Source organism: Brachionichthys hirsutus, chromosome 8 (assembly GCF_040956055.1).
Source record: "Brachionichthys hirsutus isolate HB-005 chromosome 8, CSIRO-AGI_Bhir_v1, whole genome shotgun sequence".
In the NCBI taxonomy this organism is placed as follows: Eukaryota; Metazoa; Chordata; class Actinopteri; order Lophiiformes; family Brachionichthyidae; genus Brachionichthys; species Brachionichthys hirsutus.
The window spans coordinates 13100608-13119701 of record NC_090904.1 but is presented as its reverse complement, the minus strand read 5'-3'; the positions used below and the strand labels follow the sequence as shown (position 1 = coordinate 13119701).

The 19094-nt window shown below is 44.4% G+C and overlaps 1 long non-coding RNA gene across 1 annotated transcript; it reads right to left on the bottom strand.

The window, feature by feature from the left end:
- Positions 1–694: 694 nt before the first annotated feature.
- LOC137898913 (uncharacterized) lies at positions 695–10195 on the bottom strand. The gene is made up of 4 exons (XR_011105621.1): positions 10056–10195; positions 1358–1445; positions 1079–1203; positions 695–975 (listed from the first exon to the last, which is right to left on the bottom strand). It is a non-coding gene; the product is annotated as an uncharacterized lncRNA (long non-coding RNA).
- Between the last annotated feature and the right edge of the window lie 8899 nt (positions 10196–19094).

The following is a 19094-nucleotide window of genomic DNA, read 5'->3' as shown; positions in this document are numbered from 1 at the left end:
TCGGTCATGGACGCTGCAGAGGCTACATGACATGGAGCTCTGTCGCTCGCTCTCTCACTCTCTCTCTGTGTCTCCCACTCACGCTCTCACTCGCTCCAGAACTGTCAGCCCTACAGATCAAAATAAATGCTGTGATACAGCCACTGGTTTATTCCTTTCATATCATGTTCATTTCATTTTTACTGTGTGTGTGTGTGTGTGTGTGTGTGTGTGTGTGTGTGTGTGCGTGTTTATGCTTGAGAGTGTCATATTGCCTTGCTATGTGCTGACACAGTGCCTAGAGCTATAGGTTGCACCTGGTGTGTGAAAGCAAGCTGCAAAGTGTTACACGTGTGCACGCACATGCGCGCACACTCACACACACACACACACACACAGACACAAGTGTATATTTGTTCATTCCTTACACGTGTGCGCATCAACACACTTGCGCTTGCACTAACATATGTGCTGTGGTGTCACGCATGTGGGCTACGATGCATGGATGCTTATTTTTTTTACCTTCACCGGCGCAACAAGAAACGAGCCACTGAATCCATGTGTGATCCCACGCAGGCTGTCTTTGCTCAAGTGCTCTGTTTGATTTCCTATTTGCGCCTCCATTTGTTTTATTCATTTAAAATGTAAATGTAATGTAATCATTTTTCCCAGTAAAACACGAGGGTGTAGTTAATCTTTTGAGTATTTGAGGTGGAAATGGATGAAATGATAATTTTCTTCTTCTATTGTTGCTCGATCGGTCCTTTGTTGGGTTTCATCTCGCTGTCAGTTCAATCTTTTTACAGCTTTGTGACAGCAGAAAACCTTCATCTGGCAGTCAGTGGCTTCCTTCCACCTGGTACCCTGGGGTCAAAGGTCACAAGACCAGGAGAATGTTGCACTAAATAAGCTTAAACATTTAAATATTCTAAATGAAATCCATGAAGAACTTTCATTTCTGAACCCTTTATCCTGTCGCCAGTTGATCTCAGGATCCTATGAAAGACAAGAAAGACATGAAAGAAATGGTCTATTTAAAAATAGCAGTATATATCATCCTATCCTTTTTTCACTTGGTAAAATATGTAACATCTACCACCTCCAGATCCTGCACTGGAGCACCAGCCTCTCATTCACTCAGTTAAGGCCCCCCAAAAAAAGCATTTTTCCAGGGACGTCCCCGTGTTGTCTTTTCCTGAGTGACGGATGGATACCCGATACCGCCTGGGCAGATGCACAAAAATCATTCAGTGAAACATTGGAGCACTTTAGCTGTTAGTAACCTCAATAAACATGCTGGCTTCGACTGGCATGCAGTACCCATCAGAATTAAAACACTGCTAGAACAACACGAGCCTGCGTAGCGGTCAGCCGTTACCTGACAGAAGGGGATCAAATCTAGAACTGGGGCTTTTCTGTGTAGCATTTTCATTTCTCCCCGTGCCTGCGTGGATTCTCCTTCAGTCCTTCGACAGTCCAACCACAAGCAAAAATCGTAATTAGAGTTATGGCGGCTTGTCAGGGGGCGTAGCCTGCGTCTCACCTCATGTCAAATATGATTGGCTAATAGACCCTGTAAAGGAGAAATTCACTCTTTGAGCTTCAGCAAATTAAATATAATTTAAGAGATGACTCTAAGTTTATTGTGCCAAAAGCAAGTAAAGGGGTAAAACAAAAATGTTTGCCGGATAAATGCAGACTGTTGCGGCAGAAATGGCATCAGGCGTAAAGCTAAATTATAATTATAAATTATTCCGTTTGGCAAACTATTAACAACCCCATGTGGAATTATCCTAATCTCTGAGGGGAAACAGGAGGAAGGAACATTTTAACAGAGTCTTTTGACATTTTTAATCATCCAAATCTCAGTCTTTGTAATTCTCACCTCGGTTATGTTCCTGTTGCTGTTTACTTTGTCCCAGCCAAGAGCCGAGCCACGAGTGTTGTGGTTTGTACCCAAACACATTGGCTCTCGGCTGATAAGGGAATTCACACATTGTCACAAAGAACACACGTAAGATCAAAGACTGTCTAGACTCCTGACTGCTGCGCTGTCACGGCACAGCGAGGATATGGCTGACATTTTGTCGAGATAAAACAGTCTCCTAATGATCTTGAATCAGACAGAAGTTCCACAAAAGTGTGTGGCTGAAGTTGGAGATTAGAAATCAAAGTCGAGCTGGCACCGATCAAGCCACCGTTGCCGCTTAGAAGGCGACGCGCGCCGAGCTGCAATCACGTTCTTCCAATACAAGCTAATCTAATCAGTTGTATTACAGTAAAAAAAAAAAACAGACTGGAGGTGAAACTATACAGACGCCAGAAGCCCAACACTCCAGAGATCAAACACTTGTCAGACTAGACTGGAGACTAGTCTGGAATATAGCAGCACTTTCACTGCATGCACGCAAGAGATTAACACTATTTGCAGAAGATATGTATTTATTTTTCATGTATTTTTGCATAGCAACTCACTCAATCTGCCTTTAAACTGGTTTGAAACATTTGCAGCTTCACAGTCGATGAATTATGTACGAAGGACTTTCAACGGAAAAAACACCGCAAGGGCTTTTTTGAAATGCTCCTCTTAGACAGGATGTTTGACTGTATTTGTACTGTAATACATGCTACTGTTTGACTGTACTTGTACTCTAACATTCTATCTAATAAATATATCCATCATCATCACAGTGCATGTGTAAATAGAAGGCCTGAAGGAATTCCCTCCATGCCCCGTTCTTGTTGACACATACATGTTTGCGGTTCCCTTTTTCTCTGTTACACAGGCAAGGACTTGAAGGTGAGGTGAGACGCAAGGAAACCATCATACCCCCCCCCCCACTGAGATGGACAAGCCCCTATTATCCCTTTGTCCACCCCCTTCTCCGTCTCCGAGTGGGGGCTCATAATTGGATCTTTGTGCTGTGTGTGAATTCTACGCCTGCACACACTTTCCCAGACTGAGTCCGTCCACTAACAAATGGGGTCTGTATGCAAAGAACACACACACACACACACACACACATCTTAAAACATGCACACAGTGCATCAGCACATGGGGCATGACACACGGCCTTACCAGACCCTTCTCATGCCCCGTTAATAAAAAAACAGCATAATTAAAGCGAGTAAGTTCGGGGAGCCCTCAGCCCCTGCAAGGAGGCTTGACCCCTGAATGCGGGTCTCAACATTCAATAATGTTTTTTGTAAATTGGGCTTTTGAGGTTACTGAAGGAGACTATCTTCATCTTTTGGTGAAAGGGTTGGTGAGAAAGAAAACTGCTGTACAATCTGTTGCTTTTCCTTTATTTTCTTCACATTATCAAACATTGTGAATGGAAGCATGAGATGGAAGAAAGCAACCTGCTGGAGCCCGTAATTGTCGGTTTGCTCTTAAGCGCGTGCAGCTGCAGAGGCTCTACTCATGGTCCTGCGTTGGCCATTGGAGATACAGTAATGGCAGGGAGGCGGCGATTGGGGGGGGGTAAATCCGGGACTTTAATCTCTTTTTGCATCTGAGAAGTATTTAGCGTTTCTGTTTTGCTATTTGGTCTCATTTCTTCATTCAGTTTCTGCTGCCAGCTCTGCCACATGCCCTCTGCCCTCTTTACTCCGTTCCCTCTCCTTACGTCTCTCTAACTCGCCCTCCCCTCTCCGTCAGGTGGGGGAGATAGCCATGCAACGTGCAGCTGGCTCGCTCCATAAGTCAATCTCTTGTTAGGCTGTCGTGATCGGCTACGTTTGCACACCCATATCCATCAGCAAGCAAGCGCTGCGATCCGTATCTCTCGAGTCACGCCGTCTGCTTTGTTTCATCGCAGCGTCAGGAGAAGCGCCACCTTTTCACCGTAACATGCTTCTATTGTGCTTGTCAGAGTTAAGAAAATAAGATTTTTTTTTAATCTCAAGGTTCATATCAGATGGCAGAGAGGTTGTTTTTGGAGTGAGATTGTAGCAAATAGCCTGCTTCCAATGCGTTTGCGAAAGAGCTGGGCAAATTGAAACGAGGGAGTTTCGCTATTCAAAGCAAACAATGTGATGGATTTTGGCAGGAATTTCCTCCAAATCAATAGTCATGCTTTTTTTTTCAGATGGAATGAAGCTGGAACATCTGTTGCCTGAGGTCCGACCAACAGGTGCTGCTGAGAAGAGTGTCGTGAGAAAACAGAGCCTGCTGGGACCAGGCGCTCCAAAGCCACGTTCATCTGCAGGGGGGGGAATCCGCTTTATTAAACCAGGCAGGGCTGCAAACGTGATCCAGGACAGGGCAGAGTTTAGTGCTGGGGGGGGGGCAGCTCGCCCACCCAGGCCGTGTGAGGCTCTGCACAGATAGGAAGCGGGTACCTCGCCAAGCTTCTTCTGAAATCCTTCATATCCCGTCTGTCGCTGCAACTGCTGTTTATGACTAGCAAGCAAAAAAAATTCAGAGCTTTTTCAAACAAGCAAAATAAAAATCCTGAAACAGTTTTGTTTTGTTAGTCATAGTCAGCTTACGAGGGGAACATTTACAGAGGGAAAACTATTCAATGGGGAAAAATAACTGAAATGACACTTCACGCAGAAATGTTTGCTTTTCCTTTTCGGAGGTATTGACATAGCTGTTCCTTCGTTCCGGCCTGTCCTGCCCTTTCACAAACACACCCAGGTGCATGTTGGTTAGTGCTGCAGCCAGCCAGCCTTGTCGCTGCAAGCCTTCACCACGGCAACAAGCCCAGTGGAATTGATGATTTTCAACACTTCGCCCCAAGGGAGTGTGAGATTGCTGTCGACGGATGCAAGGAGTGTCTGCATCCAAGAACGGACTGTTAAACACACGCAAAATGAGAAATAAAAACTGGGTTGTTACTCAGGATTCAGATATGCTGAGCAAATCATTTTGGGTTTTGGTGCCAGTGTGGTGCGATATTTCATTGAGAGGGGAGAATGGTAAAATCCAGCTGTTGGGTTCGACAGCTTTAGGGCACAGCTGGCCTGAGTCAGATCCCGCGACGGATTTGGTTTGTTTGAATTGAACAAGACAGGTCCGGTTTGTGATTTTAATTAGAATGCAAGCGTCCCATGACCAAGGGAAGTACAACAACATACTGAAACAGCTTAGTATGCGTCAAGCGTACTTTGCAAATAATGGATTTACTGTTGCGTGTCGGTTGATATCATCCTCAACTCAGAGGGTAAGGAGCTCGGCCTCCAGTCTTCTTACTTGTAACTCCAATCCTTTTTCATGGAACGTCAGGGCAGAATAAAGCCCCGCCAATAAATGGGAATAGTAGCCTCCATTTTTCAGCAGTCTCTTGCCTCCATGCAGACAACTTTAAACAAAGACAATAATATTCCCAACACATTGTTCTTTTCTTGTTGCAGCCCCTTCCTGCAGATGAAAGCTGCAGGACGGGGCCATGCGATCAGCTGACTTGGCATCCTCTACAAGAAAATGGTAATAATATTTGCCCAATAAATTATAACATTTGAAGAGTCATGCAGTATTTTTGAAACCACTCCTTCCCTTTCTTTGACCTACGGGAGCGAAGGAAGAAGGATGAATGAGGTAAGAGGTCCTGTCCCCTGGTTGCGGTGGGGAGTTACATGAGCCTCGGCTGTAGCCCACAGGGATCAAAGGCCACACAGGCAGACCCAAAACACCAGCCTGGTCTCTGCTCCCATCTCCTCTCCTCTCCCCCATTGTTCTCGCCTCTCCTTCTTATCTGATCAGGCATCCACTCACTCCTATTTGCAATTCTAATGAAAATCAGACACCTGCCCTGCCAACCTTCACCCTTCTCTGCCACAACAACAAGGACAAAAAAGACCAAAAAAGGCAGAAGATAAGAGGCAAAGAGAAAAGCAAGTGAACGTGAGAGAGGACTATTATGTTACGAGTAGATAGGATTGTCAAATGGCCCAGTGAGGGGAGACAAATGGTCCCTTTCATGCTTCTTTGTTACGACAGAGGTCTTCTAACATGGTGAAAAAATCGCAATATGATGTTGACCGTCAGATTGATCAAATGGACCTAATCATGCCCACGGGAGGTCTAACACTGCGGTGATCCCAACCTTCCGTGTTGGGGGGGGGGGGCAGAGGTGGCGATGTTGTGAAGTCCACAAGGATAAAGTCTTCAGGACTGATACGCATCGACAAGATATCACCTGGAGAATGTCATGAGAAATATGACTCCAACAAGGCGTCGTCAATGTGCTGGGACTGGATGGAGAGAGTGAGCATCGCCGGCTGAAGACAATGGTCACTCCAAAACAAGAGTTCGCTGTGTATTCTTCCCTTTGGCCTTACCTCATCTATCAGAGAACGTAATCTGCACCTTCCTCTGGCCCTTGCTTGTTGACAGCCAAAGGTTGAGAGTATCAGCACCTCTTAATGGGGACCATAAGAACCAGGATACTAAAACAGGGAGGCTAGCATGGGGGGGGGAGCTCAGTACAATGCTATCAGTCCATTACAGAACCCGAAGGACAAAGGCGACTCTCTTTCTGTCAGTCTGCTCTAGATGAAAGAACTCTGCGCTCCACATATGGAAACCTATACAGACAGGCCTCGATACATTAGTCTGGACTTTTTGTCTAGACTTTGGGTCTAGACTTTTTGTCTAGAGTAGACCCAGCAGTCCAACACTTGTTTTAGTTTGTTTTCCACTAAAGAACCAAGCAACAGAAGTCCCAAACAAAGGTTTATCACACAAAGGAAATTAGATTTTGGTTTTAATTGCATCCTAAAATATTATGACATTCAGGAATTTACTGTAGAGCTTGCTTAACAACCCCAAACATTTTATATTTTGATCAATTTTTACTACAGACAGTCCCTTATTGTGCTCTCTTCCTAATGACCCCAATGTTTCCTTGCTGGGAGAGAGAAGTTCTTTCTTTGAGTCTGACTACAAACAAAATTGTTTATGTAGATGTGATGCATTATGTGCCTTTATTGAACCGCATAGGCCCAACTTGTTCCCATTGACCGAATCACTCCTTTGACTTCATTTATGACGAAATGTATTGACGAGAGATTTGATCACTATGTTCATTGCATATTTTTTTTGCAGCTTGACTGGGTGGACCATTTGAATTCCTGTGCGATGGAAAAGTCCAAAGAGAAACTGGTAGAGATGAGTCAAGATCACACATAAAAATAAAAAAAAATTCATGACATTGTTATGGACATATTTTGGTGGTTGTTGGTGCAACCTTTCGAAAATCAAAATCACAAAGCTAAAATCACAGTTAGCGGTGTGGAGGTTTGTGTGGTGGAACTCATGGGTTGGTGAAGTATCTGTATTGTACATCATTTAAGAGTGGATTGACTTCAGTTAGTGAATAAAGGTTAAGGAATAAACATACACCTGCTTCCCCTGTTCAAACTGCTACCAAACGCCTCCCTTTGGAGCCGCCGCCGGGGCTTGGAGAGTTATTTGTCCTGGTGATTATTTCCATTGGGGAAGGACATTTGTGCTGTCACCCATTTAGAGGGTACCAGGGACACGTGGCTAACCCTTTAGCACACTTATAGGTGAAAGCAAGCTGCAGTGGCAGGTGCTGTGATGCATGTCCTGTGTAGTGCCAAAGCAAACACAGGGTGGGTGAGGTGGGATCAGGGTGGGGCAGTCAAAAGGGTGAAGTTGGTATGGGGGGGATTAGTGTGCCATGGCCATGCTCCAAAGCCTGTTCCTGGAGGCAGTGAAAAGAGAGGCGTCAGGACGCGGGGTCCCATTCTGCCCCATCGCGCCTGTTTTTTCAGCACAGAGTACGAAGCGATGCAAGACAGAAAATGAGATGCGTCCAAGTCAGCTTTAATATCTCAGCCACACAAAGAGGCAGCGTTTGAACAGCAATCGACTCTTTATATGTGGACTTGGAGACAACTTTGAAGTCCAGCTCCAACTTGCAGCGGTAGCAGCGGGAGGAAATATGAATCAGGTAAGGTTTCACTTGCCTCATGTCCTCTAATGGCCCATCCAATCACCAGGACATGAGCATTACACAGAACATGTGCACAGGAAGCCTGGAGGTATTGCTGTTACACAACAGAAACTGGATACGCCTTGTTCGCTAACCTTGGGTGCCTGTCCTGCCCTCAGCCCCCCCCCCCCCACCCACACCATTATAAGGGTGACGAAAGAACGGTGCAAAGAATGCGCGTGCTTCAACCTATTCAGCACCCAACAACGGCAGGCAGCTCAAATGGGACATATTTGCGAATACAAAGTTGCATGGAGGTTGTGGACAACTTGCACTGCTACCCAGATGTTTCAGAAGCATCTGGAAAAGCATTTGATGTTGCCATGGCAATGACATGCAGAATTTTGGAGAAGAGCAAGAAACTTGAAAAGGCCAACGGTTGTCTTACAATCTCTGTTTTTAATCAGGCACATCATAGGGCAGAGAAAGCCGCCGTGTACATGGGTGTTGATCTCGGTTTAGGACTGTGGAGCTGCCTATTAAAAGCTGCACATTTACCCAGATATAGATGGACGAAATATCAGATTACAATCGTGCTGTTTGTTCTAAACGTCATCACAGGGGGAAACAGGAAGCAGATGGCTAGATATATTATAATTATGTTTTTTACTTATTATTAACTTATAATTTAGGCTTTTTCAAAAATAAATCACATCTTGTAAGATATGCAATCAATTCACTCACCAAACATCACAGTCATAAAGGGGTCTGATGCACTCTCATGTAAAATGTCTTCTGGACCTGATCCATCCAGAATGAAGTCAGGGAATAATATTTAATTTTAACATTGAAAACTCAATTTACGGATTTAAAAAATCAGTTAAAAATACACATCAACTCCGATTCACTTGTACTTTTCATGGTTGGTGTATAAAGATACAATTTAAAACAATTTAGGACCTTTTGATGATGATCCAGATCACCATCTGGACGGTGTAAATCTGAATGAGCTGCTTGGCGGAGGTCTGCGCTCTCTGAGTGTTTTTCTAGTTTCAGCTGTCTTGACCTGGATCTCAAGAAGCCTCCAGGTCTAGTAGATCATTTTTGTGTGTGTGTTATTTTTTTCCTTTTCATGCAAGTCTCTCTCGCTTGCCATTTGCCATTACAATTTCCTGAGTATGTTCGAAACAAAGTACCACAGACTGAAAATGAATTCCCAACAGGCCCATCTTGAGCAGGCTGTGAATACAGAGGCGTTTCAGGCGCTATTTGTCTGCACAACAAGCCCCTCGGGTGAAGCATGCTGCCTTTATCAGGTAAAACTTCTCATTACGTGTCCAAAGTGTACTATTCCAACACCAAAATATCTCCTCAATCAAGCAGTCCATGAACAGTAAACATGAGCCGAGGAATTTCTGCTAGAAGTTCAGAGGTCAGCACGAAGCATGCCTTGGCAGGGACAGAGGGACATAGCCACCTGGTCATCTGGGCTAATAAATGTTGCTGGTCGCAAGAGGGGAAGATGAGCTGGACAGCTGTCTCTAACGACACACATATCACACACACACACACACACACACTCGGGATCACAGCCCATAAGCATGGTCCGCTCTGCTGAGCACCAGATCCCAGCAGGCCATTGTGGCTGAAAAGCCCTACACTGCAGCCAGGTGAACTGGGGAAAAGTTCACCAGCACAGCCGCTAAACTCTTTTTCACTCTCTCTATTTCTCCCTTCGAACCTCCCACCGAGCGCTTCGGATTCATCCCCTGCAATGCACTGGTATTCTCATGAATACTCCAAAAAGGAAATGGACTTCTGTGGGCTTTCGGAACACGGAAATTACTGTTTTATCAAGATTTGGATATTGTTGGCAGGGTTTATGACCAAGTGGGGAAGTTCTTACTAGTAATACTTTATGAAGTCGCACATTTTGAAGGATAATTTCAGCCAAACTGGCAGCAAAAGCTTTGAGTATTATATTAGCAGGCAGTGCAACATTGTCTTGTTCCCAGATCACACTCACAAATACACACATTCTAAAGATGTTAATGATACAGCCCTTCTCAATTCACATAGGGACGTATCGCAGCCTCCCTTTTTTTTGGCGTCAACGGGACTCTGTAATAAAAGGTTTTTCACATTGTAGTTGGGAAATTCATGTTTTACCTGTGCAAGCAGAAATCCGAAATCCCACAGGTGCAACACGCAAGTACACAGTTTGACCTTGGCTTAATGATGAGCCGCACAGCAACAGAAGAAAGAAGAAAAGGGTGAAAGATAAGAGTACAGCAAAGGCAGAAGTCAGGCTAGGGCGAAGGCGCGAGGGAGAAAGAGATATGGCTTGAGATACTTGTTGAAGAGACATGACAAGAGTGAGAAATATGAAACTGAACATTAAGGAAGAAATCGAGCAGGGGGGGTGATTATTTGCCAAAGAGACTAATAGCAGAGTCACAGGTTATGAAACTAGACACACGTGGGCTTGTGAATACCATTCACTTTCAGCACATGTGTTGTACTTGGCAATATTTCACTGTGTGGGTGTTGATGGAGGTGGAATGATCATGGCTGATTATTTTTGGCTGTCCCTCCACATAAAAGTGAAAGCACTGCAAACAGATAGCTGCAGCAAAAATGATGCTGCGTCCCCTGATGCAAGCACGTTACATAAAATGTCTCGTTTTCCTGGAGTCTTAAAGAGACAGATCTATCAGATTATTATTTTTTTTTTAATAATGCTCATCGCCAAGATAGCAAATATGACACTAGCGCCACAAACAGACTTTGCCAAAGGACAAAGTGTACAACATTTTGAGTGCTCCTTCGTGATGCTTAATGGCTTCCTCTCAGCACCAAAGGCATGCAGCTTAGGTGAATTGGTTACGCTAAATTTTCCATAGGTATGAGTGTGATTATTTGTCTGTGTGTGGCTCTGCTATGAACTGGCGGCCTGTGCGGGGTGTACCCCGCCTCTCGCCCGCAGACAGCTGGGACAGGCTCCAGCAGCACCCGCAAGCCGGATTTGGAAGAAAGCAGCCAAGAAAATGAAAGAATGAGCAAATTAGAATCAACAAATGTATTTGATGCTCCATACTTTGCTCCATCATGACAGGTGAGTGTCACCATTTTTGTTCAAGCGATGGCAACAAACCTATGGAGGTGCAGCACATCGTAGGGAACACTATGTTCTTTGACTCAGCATCTTTGACTCAGCATTTGAATACCAACCGGCTCCACTGATGCTTTGTAGTCAGTCCAACACTGGACTTCCCAGATTGTGAAGACACGTTCCTTGTGCAAATCCTTAAAGTGCATCGTGAGAGCAGTTTAATCCTTCTATTAAAAACATCGCTTTGATGATGAGTGCCTTCCTTGCATCACAACTGTGTCTGGACAGAGACGTTGCCATGGAATGGTGTCACCGATGGCGGCGTCCAGCCAAAGCCACGCGGAGCAAAAGTGCCGATCAGCTGCAAGTTGAGCCCAGCTGTTGCTGGGGCTGGGAGACACGGAGCAGAGAACGGGGTGGGGTGGCAACCAAATGCCAGCGGAGGGAAGAGCAAATGAAAGTGGGTTGGGGGAGTGTGGAAAGGGAATACAGGGGATGGAGTGTTGAATGTGGGATTGGGTGATGTTTGGTGGAGGAAGTATCATATGAGACGCCTTCATGCAAGACAAGTTATCTCAACCTCGGAAAAAGCTGACGGGCCACTTTTACACGAGTTCACGAATATACACGCAGACCTAGCTGCAGCTTTAACCTTTAGCCTGTGGGGATATGGCCATTTCCTCTAATTGGGAAAGATGTCCTCAATTAATTTGTCTTTAGTCTGAATTTGACACCATGAGTATCCTGTGACAGAAGTGCAAAGTTAAACTAAATATAAACACACTAATGTAACGGAGACGCTGCGTCACATTCCCAGCTAACGGCCACAACACACTCATTGATTTCTCCTTATTTGCTCGCACAAACACAGCAGCTTTAACAGCCGAGTGGGGAAATGTGAGGGCTCCACCCAAACAAAGCTTAGCAGGTCACAATTAGTTCAATAGTCTGCCGTCCGTTGCAGGGGCCTTTGGAAAACCGGAACTCCGCACAATGTCCTAAATCTTCAGCGGTTCATTTACAAGGCCATCAAAGCAGACATTGCACAGCTGAGAGCAAATAGTTCAGCAGAAATTACAAAAATAACATGAAGCAGAAGCCGCCATATTAGGTTTTCTGTTTGATGGGACGTATTGACAAATGATCAATCTTCATCAAAGGAAAACCTGTTTTTGCATCCATATATCCATGTTAAACCAGGCTTAAACCCTGTGTATTATTCTGCCGGGCTTCCTTTGCTTTTTAGTTGCGTTCAGACTCCAGTCAGCAAGTTTTGCTCTGCTGATTGGCATCCGAGCGAGATGTGATCACAGATAGCACCTCTCCCTCTCGTCCGCCTGGAGCTGGCCCGGCAGTTGTGACTGACTGCTCTGTTCTTAATAATTCATCCGGTCCTGGGTGTCTGAAGGTCAGGAGATCATCTGCTTGGGCACCGAGGAGAGGTGGCACCGTCATCAAATATTCATTGACCCGCTGTAGTCCCAATACACTCTCAAAATACGCAATCTCCACAGCCAGCGCAGCTTCACGGCCAGCAGCTTCTTCCGTTCGATTGTGTTACTGGGCGACGAAGCATCAAATAAAGGACTGAAGACGAGAGAATGCGTGTGTGTGCACGTGTGTGCGCGTGTGTGTGCGTGTGCGAATTCACTATGTACTTACATCGTCTTCAAAGAGATACGCCTTGGTTGAGACACGATTCTTGTGAGAGTGATGAAAAGGAAATGATCCTTTATTTTGAGTAAATGTGAACATTTTTAGCACAATAATCATAAACTTAATGAAATTCCCAAAACATATGTTATAGAATTATAGATATTATTTACAGCATATATTTAAGTAGAACTATAAAATTATATTAACAGACAGACGGATCCATACAGAGACACATAGATAGCTCTGACCCATTTCAATCCTGAGTCTTATTCTGGTTTAAATTCAGATGGTGTTCATCTAAAATATTTTGGGAGCAGCAAGAACCTCCATATGTGGACATGTCTCCACCAGTCAAGCCCAGCAGCGATGGAGACGCCAGCAGAACTGATGACCTAATGCAAGTCCTGCTTCATCATGATCACACACACACACACACACACATCCACTCTCTTAGGCCAAGACACTGCGCTCCGCTCCAGCAGATTTCAGGCAGGTGCTGCTGTTGTTTGTCGGAACATTTGGCAGCACAGTCGAGGACCGCGCATTTTCAGTTCATCTGTATCAGCTTGACTGACGTATTCTCAGAGGTATGCTGTGGAGTTAACGCACAGGGACTAATATGTCCAGTACAAGAAGGACAATATTCAATGTCAGAATAATAATAGTGTCAGAATTCTGCAAGTCACGCTTAGCAAGTGGAAACGAATCCTGATTCATGACATTGGCACACCGACTTCGCAAGATATTACTGTATGAAAAAAAAAATCCATGTTTATTGCCCAAATCTGCATGAGGATACCCAAGAGTGCATTACAACAATCCAGTTATTCACTTGCATCTACAGTCCAGAAAGAAATATCTGATTAGTGTAGATTCTACACTAATCAGATATTTCTTTCTGGAATTCAGAAGAGGTTCAGAAACAGATATTTCTCGTGCAACATCTGTCATTCACGCAGAAACCCCACAAGGCCTCCAGAAAGCATGCATGACTAACGGTGGTGCATTTTGTGAGGATAGGGGAGATATGAGCAGTTGTGTTGGAGCTCAACGGATGGAGCCACAGGTGTTAAACAGCTAAGCGTTTTAGCTGCTCCGGGGGGGGGGGGGGGGGGGGGGGAATATGTTTTTTAACTAGGAAGGCTCCTCTCTGCAGGGCAGCTCAAAGCCCGGGGATCAAAGGTCACTGAGAGCACCGATGGAAGCCATTTGTTTGGTTGTCACGGCCCAACAGGTGAGCCCTGGGCAGGCGGAACAGCTCACCCAGCAAGAAAAAATAATAATAGCTCAACAAGCTCAGTATCAGGAATGTCCACCACACACGGTCACTCACTCACCACACACGTCACAACAACCCGTGTTTACCCGTATTCCAGCCCATGTTCACACTACTGTTTGCTTTCGGCTCTCTGACGGCAGACCAACACTAAAAAAAAAAAAAAAGGAGCAGAAGCAAAGTGAGGGGAGCAACCATGGCCACCAGCGGTGCACAGCTCAATGCTTGTTTTTGTTTGAATGTCCCTGGGTCAACCCCCCTCCCCTTTTATTTGAGGCAGACACCAGAACTGCACCTGTGGTTTAAGTGCCTCCTGACTGGTAGCTACCCTCGAGCTGGGTTGTTTTGAATAGAATCCAGCCTAATCATCGCATTGGACATGTAGCTGCACACATTCCACCTCCCTTCAGTCAAACTGTGCAGATACTGGTGCATTTTCTCTTTCCTTACCTTCACAATGGCGACTAATTGCTTGTCGGCAAACAAATCATTTCGAACTAATTCTGAATTATGTGCCGTTTTGTCTTAAATTCTAATTTGTCAATGGTCCATTTTAACGTGTAGAAAATTGTGCATAAAAAAAATTCAGGATGTTCATAAAATGATTGGAAGGAAGGAAGCGCACCTCAAGTGTGTTTGAAGAATGAACTTTCATGGCCTTCAGCAACATTTTGAATGCCATGCTTTAGTTGTAACAAAGCATTTTTACATGTCGCATAACTACCTCTACTCCAGTCAGTTGTTCAGCAAGTTAAAACGGGTGCAATGTGCTTGTTTCTCCAGACAGTCGATCAGACAACTAACAAGCATGAAGCTACGGTTCAAAGCAGAACATGATGGCGCATTAGATTAATTACAAGAAGGAGCTGTGACAAAAAAAAAAAGTCCTCAGGGAAAAATGCAACCCACACACACACACTATCTGTAATGGAGATGATTATGTTGCAGTTTAAGGATAAATGAGCAATAGCCAGTAATGGTGGCTCATTTCCATTTGTGTGCATCAGTGTTCTCGATGCACAGAAGAACCTCAGAGCCTCGCTTCATCTCACTTATTACAACTTATTACACGTATTTATCAAGCGGAGACCCCCAAAACACATCCCGGCTTGGAGTGTGAAGGAGAACAATGACAAAGATAGATAAAATGTTTATTTAAATGCAGCGTCAAAGACAGACTTCCTGGTTTTAAATGGAGGCTGTACCATAAAACATTTAGTAAGAGGAGAGTGTTCGAGGAGGAATGTCTTACAGCTTGATTGAAACCAGGCCATTGTCATGCAGGAGGGTTGTTGTTGGGTGATTGAACAAGCAACTGTGGGGAGGGGGAAATAAAAGAAGGTCCCGGGCCGAGCAAAGGAGGCCCTGAAAAACATCCTGCATGCACTCCATCTGAAATTTCACAGCCTCTCCCAGAAAGAGCGTGGGAGAAAGTGGCCGTCTGCGGGCTCAGCCACCTGCGTTGATTCATTATTTCGTTTTCATTGAAACGGGTTTCATCTCTTGAAAAGTCTTTTTCCTCGACATTTTTCCCTTCTTTTTTCTGTCCGACTGCTCTTTTTCTTTTCCTCCTGCTTTCCATTCCTCTCACGCACACAAACACACGCCAAACAACTCTCCGGCCTCCAGATGTGAAGGTTGGTGTAAACAGCTGATCCCAGGTGCAGATCAAATGTTTCTGCTCTGACAAAACGTCGTTTTGCATATCGACATTCCAGCGCATTATCAAGCTGCTGCTTCATTCTGCGTGTTTTAAAAAAGTCAGTCTATTTGATTTTTAAGTTGTTTATGAAACGGAGGCTTCAGATATTTCTTGACAAAGGTTAAGATGGCGTTGGAAAAAGATACAGAATCTGTCGCTTTTTCCAGGTCAGTTAAATTTGATTGAAGCCCAATCTGCACTAAATCCAGAATTTGCATTGCAACTGGCATGCAAGTGAAAAACAGAAGAAAATAAGCATTTGATGAAATCCAGTGAAAAATGTATTTAAGCTGCTGCAGAGTTGCTGCAAAAAAAAAGGTGCCCCCCCCCCCCCCCCTCGCTGACCTGCGTTTAGAAGAGCAGATCACAGTGTGATTGATAATCTTCTAAAAAGGAATTAGATCGAAGAAACAAAGTCGCCATAGACGCACCGACTCCCATCTGACAGCGTATTCCTCATGAGCCCATTTAACTGTCAGTAGAGGCAGAGTTTTCATTAGAACCTGTACAATGATGACAAACTGGTACCTTGATTTATAGCAGCGAGGGGATGAACACTGGAAGGCAACATCTTTTAATACACGCATTTACACGTGACGGCAAGCATTCTTGCAGCTCAAGCGACAGATTTCCTTTAAAAAATCAGCTTTAAAAGCACAGTGATGGAAAATTAAGCTATGTATTTCACTCTTAATTAAATAAAACTAATTTTCTTCTTTTGATGGCACTGGATGCAAGAACGTTGGTTTTAAGCCACTATCCTGATAAAAATTGCCGATCGGCTTTTGAGCAGACATTCATACTCGGCCTCTCTTTTAGTGCCACAAGCAAGTTTTTGCATCCAGTAAATGTATCTCTTCCTGGTAGATGAATTAACAGAGGAGTGTTTAAGTGTTGCTGCATGCAGCAGTAATCACAGCAGCTCATCTGTGCTTATACTAATTTCTCCAAGATGATGTTTTAGAACCACTAAACTGACGCCTGTATTTTGCGCTCATAAGAAACTTTTCACAGTTCATAAAGTTAACTAATGACGGAAATAGATGCAACATTTTGTCACCTGCTGGCAGAGGTCTCACCAATCGTTCCAATCAAGCAGGAATTTCATGTCCCATCTGTCAAGAGGAGAGGAATGAGCGAGACAAGAAAGATAAAAAAGCCACAGATGGAGACAGCAATGTTGTTTTTATTACCGCAGATGACTCTCCGTGTCTGCAGGCACGCACACACATAGTCACACCTGCAAATGGGTCAGTAACCCGCAGACCAAATGTTCATTCACATGCCTGCATGCATGCATGCATTCATGCATGTTAGCTTAAATGCACACATAAAGGTCTGGACACAGTGAGCTTGCATGCCGACTGGAACCTGAAAGACAGCAAAGTAACCGTACGTACAGAAAACATACCTTAACACAATACTTTAAGCCACATATTGAGCCATTTTCCCCATTCAACTTTGACTCATTTCAGGTAACCAACACTGGAAGTCCTGATCCAAGCATCTGCTAAATGAAAGGTGACATGAGTGTGTTAGAATAGAATAGCACTTTATTGTCATTACACACGGTGATGCAATGAAATTAAGCAGTAAACCTACAACGCTCAGTAACTACCAGGCGTCAAGTCGCCACATCTCACTTCAGGCCTGAGATTTCAACCGAATGCTGCCTGTTACGGTCATTTCAGTCAAACCCAGCTTTTTTTTTTAATGTCATGTCAAAGAACATTATCCTTAAATGACACATCACTTGTTTTAAAAAAAATTAAATCGCAAAGAGACATTGCAAGCGACTGCTTAGCATTAGCGGAGGCGTGGAGCGTCGGCCGTGTCACCTTCAGGCTTCCAACTGCCTGAAGTGCCCTTTGAGAGTAAGCATAACAAATTCAGTGTGTGTGGGGGGCGGGGGGGGCGCGATGGAAAACATCAGGCAGGTCTGACACGCAGCGGCACCTTGCTGGCAAAACGAATCACTTTGTCATGTCTGGAGTGTAAAAGGTTAAATTGATCTGCAGGAACAAAGTCAAGACGGAAAAACACGACTCGGTGCTGAACAGCAATCTCATGGCGTCAAAGGTTGTAGTGAGCTAATGTGGAATGAACGCAACCCGGCGAATGAGCGCAGTGCTGATATAACGATGTTTACATCAGAGGTCCGTATCTCATAAGTAATGGGATTTTAATGTCTTTCTTATGCCGCATTTTCGGACAGGTTCATGTCATCAAATTTATGGGTGCTGTGCGGCTTCTGCATCTCTTTGAATCTTTGAATCAGCGACAAGCGATTGTGTTTTTGGGGTCAGGGATTTCACAGACATCGTCTAGATCGTGTGTCATGCTGGATTGTAAGACACACGTGATGAAAACTAGATATTTATAACTTTCTTTGGAAAGCATTGCAGATGTTTTGGTGGCGTTGTTGAATTCTGATTCTTACTGCAATAGTTCTATGATTAATTCTAATTAATTAAATAGTGGACACAGCCGATATGTTCACACATTGTTTGCATCTTTTTCAGCGAGTGAGAGTTCAGAACTTTGTTTGATTTAGTGAACGGCAGCAAATATGCAAATAAGCTCCAAAGAATAAAATTGAGGCCCATGCTAAAATGTTATGAGTGTTCATCCAGACATTTTCCCGCTGGATGAAAAACTCCTGACAGTTCCTGGCTCTGCCTTCACTCCACTTTATCTCCAGAGCTTCCCCATGATGGGGGGAGAAAACATTAACGGAGCGAAATGTCACTTCACCGTTCAGTCAGCGAGTCGCTTTCCTTAATACCTGCGCATCGTTGTTAGGCTTCGACAGCCTCCTCATATCTCCCGTGGGAAGAGAAGGAACAGGGAGCACATGCTTGCTATCAGCACCTTGAAAAAAAAATGACAAGGCCTTTCGTTATTGTCCACATCTAATGAAATCTTTATCTCGAGTACTCGAGTAATGCTAAAAGGTTTTCTCAACTCTTAACCTACATACAATTCTCCACCTATTCAGGATATAATGAGGACCTTTTTTAATTATGTGTACGAGTATGTTTAAATAAACTCAGCAGGTATTATATATATATATATTAATGTCTGAGAAATTTTGCTGCGCTTCTAATAAAACATGCAAGAAGAAAGGCTGAAAACTTCCTCTGAGGTCTTTCAAACATTTAATGCTCCATGAAATTGTAAAATTAAAAAGCTAAAAGTGTGCAATTTTCCAAGGAGATGATGCAGAAGCTCCCTCCCTGTGCCACCCTGGCAACCAATATCATCAAGTGTGGACTCCGTGCCACAGACACACACCTCACCCACACACACACACTCTGCCCACAGCTGCTGTGTGGGTCTTAAGGGTGCATAGCATGGCAGCCATTAACGTATTAGCAGCAGCCCGGGGGGGGGCGAGAATGGAAAGAAGAACAGAAGGAGGTGAACCAGCAGGTGGTTAGAAACAGGGAGGTGGGAAGGAAA